Source organism: Gorilla gorilla, chromosome 9 (assembly GCF_029281585.2).
Source record: "Gorilla gorilla gorilla isolate KB3781 chromosome 9, NHGRI_mGorGor1-v2.1_pri, whole genome shotgun sequence".
Taxonomy (NCBI): domain Eukaryota; kingdom Metazoa; phylum Chordata; class Mammalia; order Primates; family Hominidae; genus Gorilla; species Gorilla gorilla.
In genome coordinates, this window is record NC_073233.2 from 66446349 (window position 1) to 66457666 (window position 11318).

Here is an 11318-nt window from a genome sequence, read left to right on the forward strand (position 1 = left end):
CACTTAGTTTCTACAGATGATTTTTTTTAACAATAAACGTTTGGTCTATCAGCCTCATCTGTCATCTCTCTCTTCCACACAAGATCACAGAACATTTCTTTAACTCAGTATTTGCCTTGGCATTTCTGGCTTTTGTTCATCATACTTATGCCCTACTTCTACACTACTTTCAAAATCCAGTTTTTACTCCTTTGCCAAAGTCTTTATCAAATGTCAGTATTTCTGCAACTGACTCCCTTTGTGATTTTTCGATCCAAGCAGAATTAATCATTCTCTTTTCTGCTCTGCCCTAGAATTGTGTACATATTGCAATCACAAAACCTGTTACAATGGATTACAGTTTGCCTTCTAGGCTGTGAATTCCTCTAGACAAAGCATTAAACTATTTATTCTTTCATTCTTAATGTTTACCACAGTCTGATACACATTAAGAACTCAATAAATATCTGTTTAATAATTGAGTACATGAAGTATTTTTATTAACATAACCATTTATTTAGTCATTCCACTTATTGATTGCAAGGGTTCATTAATTCATTCATTAAGGAAGTGATGGTCCCAATGTTTGTGTTCCTCCAAAATTTATATGTTGAAATTTTAACCCCCAAGGGTTTGGTATTACAAGGTGAAGCATTTGGGGATTAGGTCGTGAGGCTGCCTGTTCTATCATGGGAAGACACAGAAAGACCTAGTTTACGGTATTTTGTTATAGCAGCCCAAATGGACTAAGACAAAGTACCTATTGAAGGCCAATTATATGTTGAGCATGGAAATTTGTACCAGATGTTCCTTTGAAAAAAGGCTCAGACAAAAATACAGACACCCATGTCAAGTCTCAGACAGCCTCAAAATAGCATACATATAACATTTCTGAAGGCATATTTGGCACCTCAGCTAGGCACATCTCAGAAGATTAATGAAAATAAGAAAAGTAAGAGTTTAATGTCACACCAACATCTATTGTTTTTTTTTTTTTGACTTTTTAATTATAGATGTGGTGAAAAGGGAACATGTTTACACTGCTGGTGGGAATGTAAATTAGTACAACCACTATGGAAAACAGTATGGAGATTCCTTAAAGAAGTAAAAGTAGACCTACCATTCAATCCAGCGAACCTACTACTGGTTATCTATCCAAAGCAAAAGAAGTCATTATATGAAAAGGACATTGCACATGCATATTTATAGCAGCACAATTCACAAGTGAAAGGATATGGAACCATCCTAAGTGCCCATCAACCAACAAGTGGATACAGAAAATGTGGTATATATACACCATGAAATATTACTCAGCCATAAAAAAGAATGAAATAATGTCTTTTGCAGAAACTTGGATAGAACTGGAGGCCATTATTTTAAGTGAAGTAACTTGAGAATGGAAAACCAAATACCGTATGTTCTCACTTATAAGTGGTAGTTAATCTATGAGGAAGCAAAAACATACAGAGCAATATATTGGACTATGGGGACTTGTGGGAGAGGTTGGGAAGGCAGTGAGAAATACTGGTGGTGCACACTGGGTGTAGTGTACACTGTTCAGGTGATGGGTGCATGAAAATCTCAGAGTTCGCTACTAAAAAACTCATTCATGTAACCAAAAACCACATGTACTCCAAAAACTACTGAAATAAAAAAAAATAATAAAAATATAGGAAATGAAACAAAAAAATAGTTTAATGCCCAATTACTGGGAATATAATAGTAGTATATTGCCAAGTACATTTGGTACAACCTTCTGCATATGTACACGCACAGACTGAAAACACAAATATGATGTTCAACAAATGCAGTTGATTATAAAATGAGGAGGTTGAAAAAAGCTGGCACACTTTGGGGGATTGCAAACACTGGCAATGGGCAAAGTCTTATAGAGGGCATTTTGAAACCTTCAACACAGCCATTCCAGTACTTGGAGTTTATGCAAAAAAAAAATTTGCTGAAGAAACATGCTTTATAAAAAATTTTGCAAAGCAGTATTAACTATGGGTAAATACTGAACACAATTGCAATGTCTCTCTACAAAGATAATTTACCTAAATAATGATCTATAATTATTTTACTACATTAAACTCATTAATGTGAAAACTATGATATTATATTGACATATGAGAGAGTATTAAAATGAATATAAAGAAGGTGAGAGAAGATAAGACATAAATTTTAATTAGATATGTAGTCGTTTGTATGTCCCTTTATATATATTATATATATAAAGCAAAACTTTAGAAGGAAATACTAAATAATTTTCTGGTCTGTTACAATATTCTAAAATCTGTAATATAGATTAGATTCTTAAAATTATATTCTTATGGTTTTAAATTTATCATTAATTTTCTTTGTATTCTCGTCCCTATACTACAATCTGTGTACTCCCTTTGTGACTTTATGCAGGATACTTAATTTCCCTAAATATCAGTTTTCCAAGGAAAAATCTAACTACCTTAAAAATTTAGCAGAGGACAATGTAAAAGTTCCATAGTCTGTGTACACCTTGAATTGAGCAAATGTCACCTAAACCAGTATACTCCTTTCCAAGGGCAGTCACCCACCTACCAATGGCAAGCTCCCAAGTCTCTTCACATTTATTTATCAATTCAAAGCAAAACCGGGCTGTATTCAGTCAAAAATTTCTCACAGGTCTAGCATACTTCCCTGTATACAGTAGGTGTCTGATACAGGTTTTTCAAAAGCTTCCTTTTCTCCCAGTATAATTCTCAGCCTAAATGGGAATTCTTTTTTTTTTTTTTTTTGAGACGGAGTCTCGCTCTGTCGCCCAGGCTGGAGTGCAGTGGTGCGATCTTGGCTCACTGCAAGCTCCGCCTCCCGGGTTCACGCCATTCTCCTGCCTCAGCCTCCCGCGTAGCTGGGACTACAGGCGCCCGCCACCATGCCCGGCTAATTTTTTGTATTTTTTAGTAGAGACGGGGTTTCACTGTGTTAGCCAGGATGGTCTCGATCTCCTGACCTCGTGATCCGCCCGCCTCAGCCTCCCAGAGTGCTGGGATTACAGGCGTGAGCCACCGCGCCCGGCCAATGGGAATTCTTTAATAAATTCTTATTTACTGATGAAAATTCATGAATGCAAAGAAGGGAACAACAGATGCTGGGGCCTACTTGAGGATGGAGGGTGGGAAGAGGGAGAGAAACAGAAAAAAATGGTTATTGAGTACCAGGGTAATTACCTGCGTATGAAATAATCTGTACAACAAACACCCATGACACAAGTTTACCTATATAGCAAACCTGCACATGTACACCCAAACCTAAAATAAAAGTTTTTTAAAAGGAATTTTTATTTACATCCAACAGGAGTACTTTGATTTATTCTACTTCAGTGGGAGAGCAAAAGGAGATGAGGAGTCCCAGAGCAATAAGTCTCCTTTTTTCTCACCTATCAAGCTCTCTTCTCATGCACCCTCTGCAGAGGTCAAAGGAAAGAAAAGGGGCAGCAGACTATTCCAGAAGATGAAATGTACACTCTGAGTATAGTGGTCTTAAAGTATTTGCTTTGATTTGTTTTCTGCAGAGACTACTGAGCTCATGTTTTTAAGAGAACACATACACCAAGCTCAGAAAACTTCTGGCACAGAGGGAAAACTTCTCCCTCTGTGTCCCACATTCTGGGAGATGGCTCTGTAACATCAACAGCTTGGCAAGGTGCGTTTTGAGGCTCTTTGTCCGGAAGGCTGAACTGCTTTCTACTTCCAAAGGTCCTAACTTTAATCAGAAACTCTGAGCTGTGAAACCAACAGGTCAAGAGCTGGGCTGTGGATGGGTCTCTAAGGCAATATCAATTTTCTTCCCCCTGCTTTTACAGGCACCTGCAGCAGAAGCAAAAATCAGCTATTGTTAAGATTTGATGTTTAGAACTGCAATTCTTTTCTTAAACATTGGTTAAGTATCTATTTAGAGAGACTAAAAAATTGAGGATTCTAAACCTTTAGAATAAACTCAATGAACTCCAAGCAGAAATAAACAAAAAGAGGGTGTGCAGCCTAGGAGTTCCAAGCCAGGATCTATGGACAGCATTCAAGTGGAAGAGGAGTCCATACCTTCAGAGCACTAAGTGGGAGCATGGCTGCAAGCATGAGGAAGTACAGAGGAGACACCAGGCTAACAGCCTGTCTACCAGCCATTACACTTAAGCACATCTGCTAGATTACAGCCCAAACTAGAATACCAAATATACTTTGCTAATATACCCCTCTGTGAAACCAAGGTCAAGAATTCAGCCTCAAATAAGACCCTGCACAAAGCCTTAGCCTGCTGAAAACATTCAAAATCGAAACCAACTGATTACACTCAAATTATGCCACAGGTAAAGGAACTTTAGCCCACAAAAATGAGAAAAAATCAGTGCAAGAACTCTGGCAACTCTAAAAGCCAGAGTTCCTTTTTACTTTTAAATGATGACACTAGATCCCCATCAATGATTCTTAAGCAGAATAAAATAAATGGCTGACTCCAGGCACAGTGGCTCATGACTGTAATCCCAGCATTTTGGGAGGCTGAAGTGGATAGATTGCTTAAGACTAGGAGTTCAAGACCAGCCTGGCCAATATGACAAAACTCCTCTCTACAAAAAATACAAAAATTAGCCAGGTATGTTGTCATATGCCTGTAATCCCAGCTTTTTGGGAGGCTGAGGCACAAGAATTGCTTGAACCCAGGAGGCAAAGGTTGCAGTGAGTTGAGATTGCACCATTGCACCTGACAGAGCAAGACTCTGAAATGGTTAGGCTTTCTGTCCCCACCCAAATCTTACCTTGAATTGTAATCTCCATAATCCCAGTAATCCCCACGTGTCAAGGGAGGGACAAGGTGGAGGTAATTGATTCATGGGGGTGGTTTCCCCCACACTGTTCTCGTGATAGTAAGTGAGTTGTCATTAGTTCTGATGGTTTTATAAAGGACTCTTGCCCCTTCACTCAGCATTTTTCCTTCCTGCTACCTTGTGAAGAAGGTGCCTTGCTTCCCCTTCACCTCCCACCATGATTGCAAGTTTCCTGACACCTCCCAAGTGATGCTGAACTGTGAGTCAATTAAACCTCTTTCCTTTATAAATTACCAATTCTCAGGCAGTTCTTTATAGCAGTATGAAAATGGACTAATACACTCTGTCTCAAAAAAAATGAAAGAAAGAAATGGCTAAAATCACACACATAGAATTTACAATCTACATGGCAATGAAGATCATTGAGATTCAGGAGAAAGTTGAAACCTGATCCAAGGAATCTAAGGAATCCAGTAAAAGAATGCAAGAAATAAAAAATAAAATAGGCATTTTAAGATAAAAACAATTGATCCGATAGAGCTGAAAAACACTACAAGAATTTCATAATATAATTGGAAGTATTAATAGCAGAATTGACCAAGCTGAGGAAAGAATCTCAGAGCTCAAAGTGAAGAAAGAACTAATGAAATCAATTATAACCTAATAGTAGTAGTAATAGAAATTTTAAAATCCTCTGAAAGTTGCTGCAAAGTGTGACCCCCCACCTTACACTCAAGTTAAAAGGGATTATTAAAAGCCTGTCTTCTCTCTGTGGATAGTGGACCTTATCTATGCTCCCCAACTCCACATTCCTCAAAGTTTATTACAGGCCCAGTGAATTCCTGCATGACTGCAGGGTCACAAGACTGATAAGTTTAGGTTGCAAGTCATGTCTTTCTCAAAATGTAAGAAACAGTGCAACGCCACTTTTGTTTCTTGCTTCTGTAACTCGCTTCTTACCTCACATAATTCCTGCCTTAAAATGTTTAAAAGTAGGAAAAGCCCTTTGTTTGGGGCTCAGACTTTCTGGACATATGTCCAGCTGGGCCAGTGATGACCTTAATAGACTCTCCTGAACCTTTTTTGGTCTCTCCAGTCTTTGATTGTCCTGTAACATTTCTGGGGGCTTATCCGGGATTGGAGATGGCAGATTTTCTGTCTTCTTTGCCTGTGGGCTAGAGCCCCAGGATGTGGGAGATCTGGGGTCCTTGGCACCGCTGGGAGAGTTTCAGCCTGGAAGGAGAATGGCCCTCCCGCATTCCAGAGCCTTCCCCTGACAGCACCAAAGGAACCAGTGGAAAGGGTTGCAGGACAGTCACAGGAGCAGTGCACAGACATCTGAACCATGGTAAGGTTTGGGCCCTAAGGCAAGACCTATCCCAAAAGGATGAAAGGGGAGCCTGATCACCTCCCAGGGCGTGATGACTAGTCTGACCCATGAGGGTTGGGAACAACAGGAGAGGCCTGTTGACTCAGACGAATCTCACACCCTAACTGACACCAGACGTGGGTGGGGCTCATGAGTCAGTCAAAAAGGAAAACTGGTTTGGGACGGGGGAGGTATGTGAAAGTGTGTGAAAGAGATGGTCTTGGGAGAGACCAATGCAGGGCATGATGTGGGGAGGGACAGATCTCTTAGTGCGGACTGTGTGCTCCAAAGCAATTGTGGGAAAAACCAGACCTAGGATACTGCATAAAGCCCATAAGACCAACTCCAGGGCTGCAGCTAACTGTGACAGGAATTAAGGCACACTCCTGGCTAAGCAGTGTCTGAACCTCTCGCAACAGGACCCAGTTTGGTGGATGCAAGAGTGAAAGTGAGAGTAAAAGCGTGCCATGAGGGAGGAAACAGGAGGAAAAGCATCAAAGCCTACTCCACTGGAGTGCATGCTGAAAAACTTTTAAAAAGGTTTTAGTGGTGATTATGGGGTTAAGCTAACTCCACAAAAATTGAGAACCCTTTGTAAGATAGACTGGCCATCTTTTAATGTAGGGTGGCCCCACCTGAAGAGTTAGAAAGTCCACCCCCTTATGCACCAATTTATTCATCCCTGGCAAGGCTTAGACAGGAGGCTGCTCTGGCTGCCTCCGGAGGCTCAGACTCAGAAGAAAGCACTCCTCAGGCAATACCATGCAAAGAGGACCCAGAGCCAAAAAGCCAAGGGAGGAATTCCAGGGGAATGAGGTCAGCCACCTTAGCTCAGGCCATGCCTGAGCAATGCAGACGCCCCTCCAAGAAACATGGGGACAAATTTATTTGAATGCACAGAATGAAGTCGAAGGGGGAGAATGGCTCTTCTTTTATCAGCCCTTCTCTACTACTGATCTCTTAAATTGGAGGCAACATACTCCCTCCTATGCAGAGAAGCCTCAGGCTCTTATAGATCTAATGCAGTCCATTTTCCTAACTCACAATCCTACCTGGGCTGATTGCAAAGAACTTCTTCCGTCATTGTTTTATACAGAAGAGCACCATAGAGTTATACAAGCTGCTCTCCAGTGGCTGGAGGACAATGAGCCTGCAGGCACAGGAGATATCAGGCACTATGCACAACAAGCACTCCCAATAGAGGCTAACCCAGGCTGGGACCTTAACCAAGCTCAAGGGCTACAAAATTTGCAGCAGTATTGAGAGGTACTCCTACATGGAATAAAGGCTGGAGGGAAAAAGGCCACCAATATCAGAAATGTCTCAAGAGGTCTGCCAGAAGTCAGATGAAAGTCCCAGTGAATTTTGTGAGAGGCTCTGCAAGGCTTACCAACTTTATATGCCATTTGACCCTGAGGCTGCTGAAAAACAGTGCCTGGTAAATAGGGCATTTGTAGGTCAGGCCCAGGGAAATATCAGACATAAATTGCAGAAGTTAGAAGCTCTGCAGGTGTGAGTGCTACTCAGCTTATTGAAGTGGCTACCAAGGTGTACATTAACCAAGATCAGGAGACAAAGAAGGAAGCTAATCAGAAGCTTAAGGAAAGGCAGATTTGCTAGCAGCAGCCCTAATAGGAAGGGAAGCTGACTTTTCAAAGAGGCATGGGTGGGGTGGTGAAAGAGGCCAGTATGGACAGGGATTTAAGAGCTGGCTGAGTCTAGAAAAAGATTAATGTGTATGGCGCAAAAGGAAAGGACACTGAGAGGATGAATGTCAAGGGACTAAGGAAAATGGTCAGAATCATCGTATAAGAAAGCCACTGGCCAAGGGCTACTGCACCTGGGAAAAACCGAAAACCTTCTGCACCTGCTGTGGAAGGCAAGCTACAAAGTGTCAGGAAAAAGGCTCAAATCTGCTTTAAAAGTTTCCAGTATTTAGGCTTCTATGTAAGCCAAGGGAAAAGATGGCTTGGTGGAGAATGAAAGCAGGCTGTTTGTGCACTTCCTACTCCAACCACCCAGCACCAGATAAGAAAGTTCCTAGAGACAGCAGGGTTCTGCCACATTTGGACCCTAAGTGTCTTGCTCATGGCTAAGCCATTATATAAAGCCACAAAGTGGGGGGAAAGGAACCCCTCCTGTGGGGAAAAGAGCAGGTCATGGCCTTCAAAGAAATCAAGAAGGCTTTGATCCAGGCCCCGGCATTAGGACTGCCAGACACACAAAGCCTTTTTACTGTATGTCCATGCAAGAAAAGGAATAGCTACAGGTGACTTTTGGTACAAACACTAGGATCATGGTATCTGCCCGTGGCATATTTGTCCAAGCGACTAGACTTGGTGGCTATGGGATGGCCACCTGTTTCAAGGCATTGGCAGCCACTGTCACATGTTAGCAGAAGATGCTAACAAGCTCACATTTGGACAAAGGTTAATAATTTGGGTGCCTCACACGGTCATCACCCTGATGGAGCAGAGGGGGCATTGCTGGTTTTCTAACCCTAGGATGTAAAAATTTCAAGGGCTATTGTGTGAAAACCCCTACAGAACCCTGGAGACTGTGAACACTCTAAATCCAGCCATACTGCTGCCAGTAGAATGGGTGGAGCATGGAAAGCCCCCATTGTGAGGCCCAGGGTATCACTGTTGTGTGGAAACAGTGGATGAGGTTTTCTCAAGCCGAAAAGACTTAAAGGACTGGCCCTTAAGAGACCCAGATGTTGAATACCTTACTGATGAAAGCAGTTTCATATCTGAAGGTATCAGATGGGCTGGATATGCAGTGGTAACACTGAATTCAGTAGCTGCAGGCCTCCCTCTGCCAGTCAGAACTTTGGCCCAAAGAGCTGAGCTAATAGCTCTCACTAGAGCACTGCTCTTTGCCAAAGGAAAGTCAGTAAACATCTATACTGTCTCAAGGTATGCTTTTGCCACTTTGCCTGTTCATGGAGCCATATATAAGGAAAGAGCATTATTAACTACTGAAGGAAAGGAAATCAAAAATAAAAAGAAAATAGAGCAGCTCTTAGAAGCTATATGGGCTCCAAAAGAAGTAGCAGTCATCCATTGCAAAATGCATAAAACAGTAGGAGGTGATGAGACTAGAGGAAATGGAAAGGCAGATAGAGAAGCCAAAAGAACTGCAATGGCAGAGGTAACTAAGAAGGAAGAGAAAACACTTACCATGCCCTTACTGGAGCTTCCACTTACAGAACCCCCTAACTACTCCTCTAATGAAAAGGCTTAGTTTGAGAGGAGAGTGGAAGTTACCAGAAAGGAGGTTGGTGGAAGTTCTCAGATGGGAGGCCTGCCATCCCAGAAGCAATAGCCCTCTGGTTCATAAAGCAGTTTTATCAAGGAACACATATGGGAAAAATTGCATTAGAAACTCTTGTAGGATGGCATTTCTACGTGCCACACCTAACTGCCATCACTGGAGCTGTTTCTGAGCAATTCTTGGCTGGTGCCCAAAACAATCCATGGCAGGGGTCAACACGGCCCCCAAGGATTCAAGAAACTGGAGCTACACCCTGTGAAAACCTGCCTGTGGATTTTACCAAGCTGTCTCAAGCCAGAGGCTACCGGTACATGCTAGTATTTGTCTGCACTTTCTTATCAGACAATGGCTCAGCATTTGTGGCAGAAATAGTACAACAGCTAACGCAGATGTTAAAAATCAAATGGAAACTGCATACAGCTTATTGCCAACAGAGTTATGGAAAAGTTGAAAGAATGAACTGGGCACTGAAACAGCTGTTAAAGAAGTTTTGCAAAGAAACTCATCTAAAGTGGGATCAGGTGCTGCCTATGGTCCTTCTCCGAGTCAGGTGCACCCCTATTAAATTAACTGGGTATTCACCCTATGAAATAGTGTTCAGCTGACCCCAATCATAACTGATAAAAGGGGATTTTAAAAAATTGGGGAATTAACCTTAAGAAGGCAAATGCAAGCCTTAGGTGAGGCCATGCAGGAAATACAAGGGTGGGTTAGAGAAAGAATACCTGTTAGCCTCACAGATGCAGTCCATCCCTTCCAACCTGGAGACTCTGTCTGGATCAAACGATGGAACCCAACCACTTTTGGGCCTTTATGGGATGGTCCCCATATTGTGATCTTGCCTACCCCCGCTGCCTTTAAAGTTGCAGGTATCATACCTTGGGTTCTTCATAGCCAGCTGAAACCAACAGCAGCCACTGCCCAGGACCAGTGGACCAGTCAACAATACCCAGACCACCCAACACGGCTGATCCTACAGTGAAATCAAGCCACTGCTGACAAGAACAACTGAACAACTGCCCTGCTCCAACCACACCAGAGGCTGGGTCAGTCCACGCATGGCTGAAGCTTAAAGAAACATCGAGCCCTGTTCTAGTCACACAACTGGAAGCTGACTAGTCTACGCATGGCTGAAGCCTGAGAAAGTCAATGATAGATAAGTAAATGTGGGTTGAATTTACAAACATAGTTATACTCTTACTTGTACTGACTATTTTGCTGTCATGTTATCTTTGCAAATGCTGCCAAGCTTGTTGCCCAGAGGGGTGCCCATGCATAGTATAAGTTTAATCATATTAGTAATACTAAAGCCACTGACACTTTCACCTATGGTTATAAATTGGGACCAAGATGACTGTCATCACTGTATGATAGAAGCCTGGTCCGGAAAAGGTGTGACTAAAACTCTGTTACATCAGACCTACTATGAGTGTACAGGGACTCATACAGGAACTTGTGTCTATAACCAGACTTGTTACTCAGTCTGTGATCCTGGAAACAGGCAACCCTAAGTATGTTATGACCCAGAGTTCTTGCCCTGTGATTTCTCATTTGAAGTCCAAATTGGCAAATCCCTAATGCCATCATATACAAACCCCACAGAAACCGGGGTCAATAAACTTGTAAACAAAACAGAAGTATTCCCTTACTTGCATAAAGGGCCTGTCTCCATATATTTTGATGCCTGCCAAGCTGATGTATGTGGAGGTACTAATATAGAAGATCAATGGCCCTGGAAGCCAGAGAACTGATGCCACAGGACAGTTTTACCTTGCCTGAATTTGAGGAACACCTGCAGGATTATATTGGATCTGTGGAACAAGAGCTTATCAATTGCTATCTGATAAATGGATAGGGGCGAGTGTATTAGGAACAATAAGGCTATCCTTTTTCCTACTC

At 42.1% G+C, this 11318-nt stretch overlaps 1 protein-coding gene across 2 annotated transcripts in view; it reads right to left on the minus strand.

Annotated features, from left to right (window-relative positions):
• The window catches only part of GLYAT (glycine-N-acyltransferase), a 66291-nt gene extending 55921 nt beyond the window's left edge, over positions 1–10370 (minus strand). The window contains exon 1 of one of the 2 annotated variants that reach the window (XM_019037624.4): positions 10298–10370. The gene's annotated coding sequence lies outside the window, so the exon portion shown is untranslated. Of the gene's footprint in view, positions 1–10144; positions 10262–10297 lie in introns of those variants that run through there. The other variant, XM_019037625.4, reaches the window with a different exon arrangement.
• Positions 10371–11318: the final 948 nt, after the last annotated feature.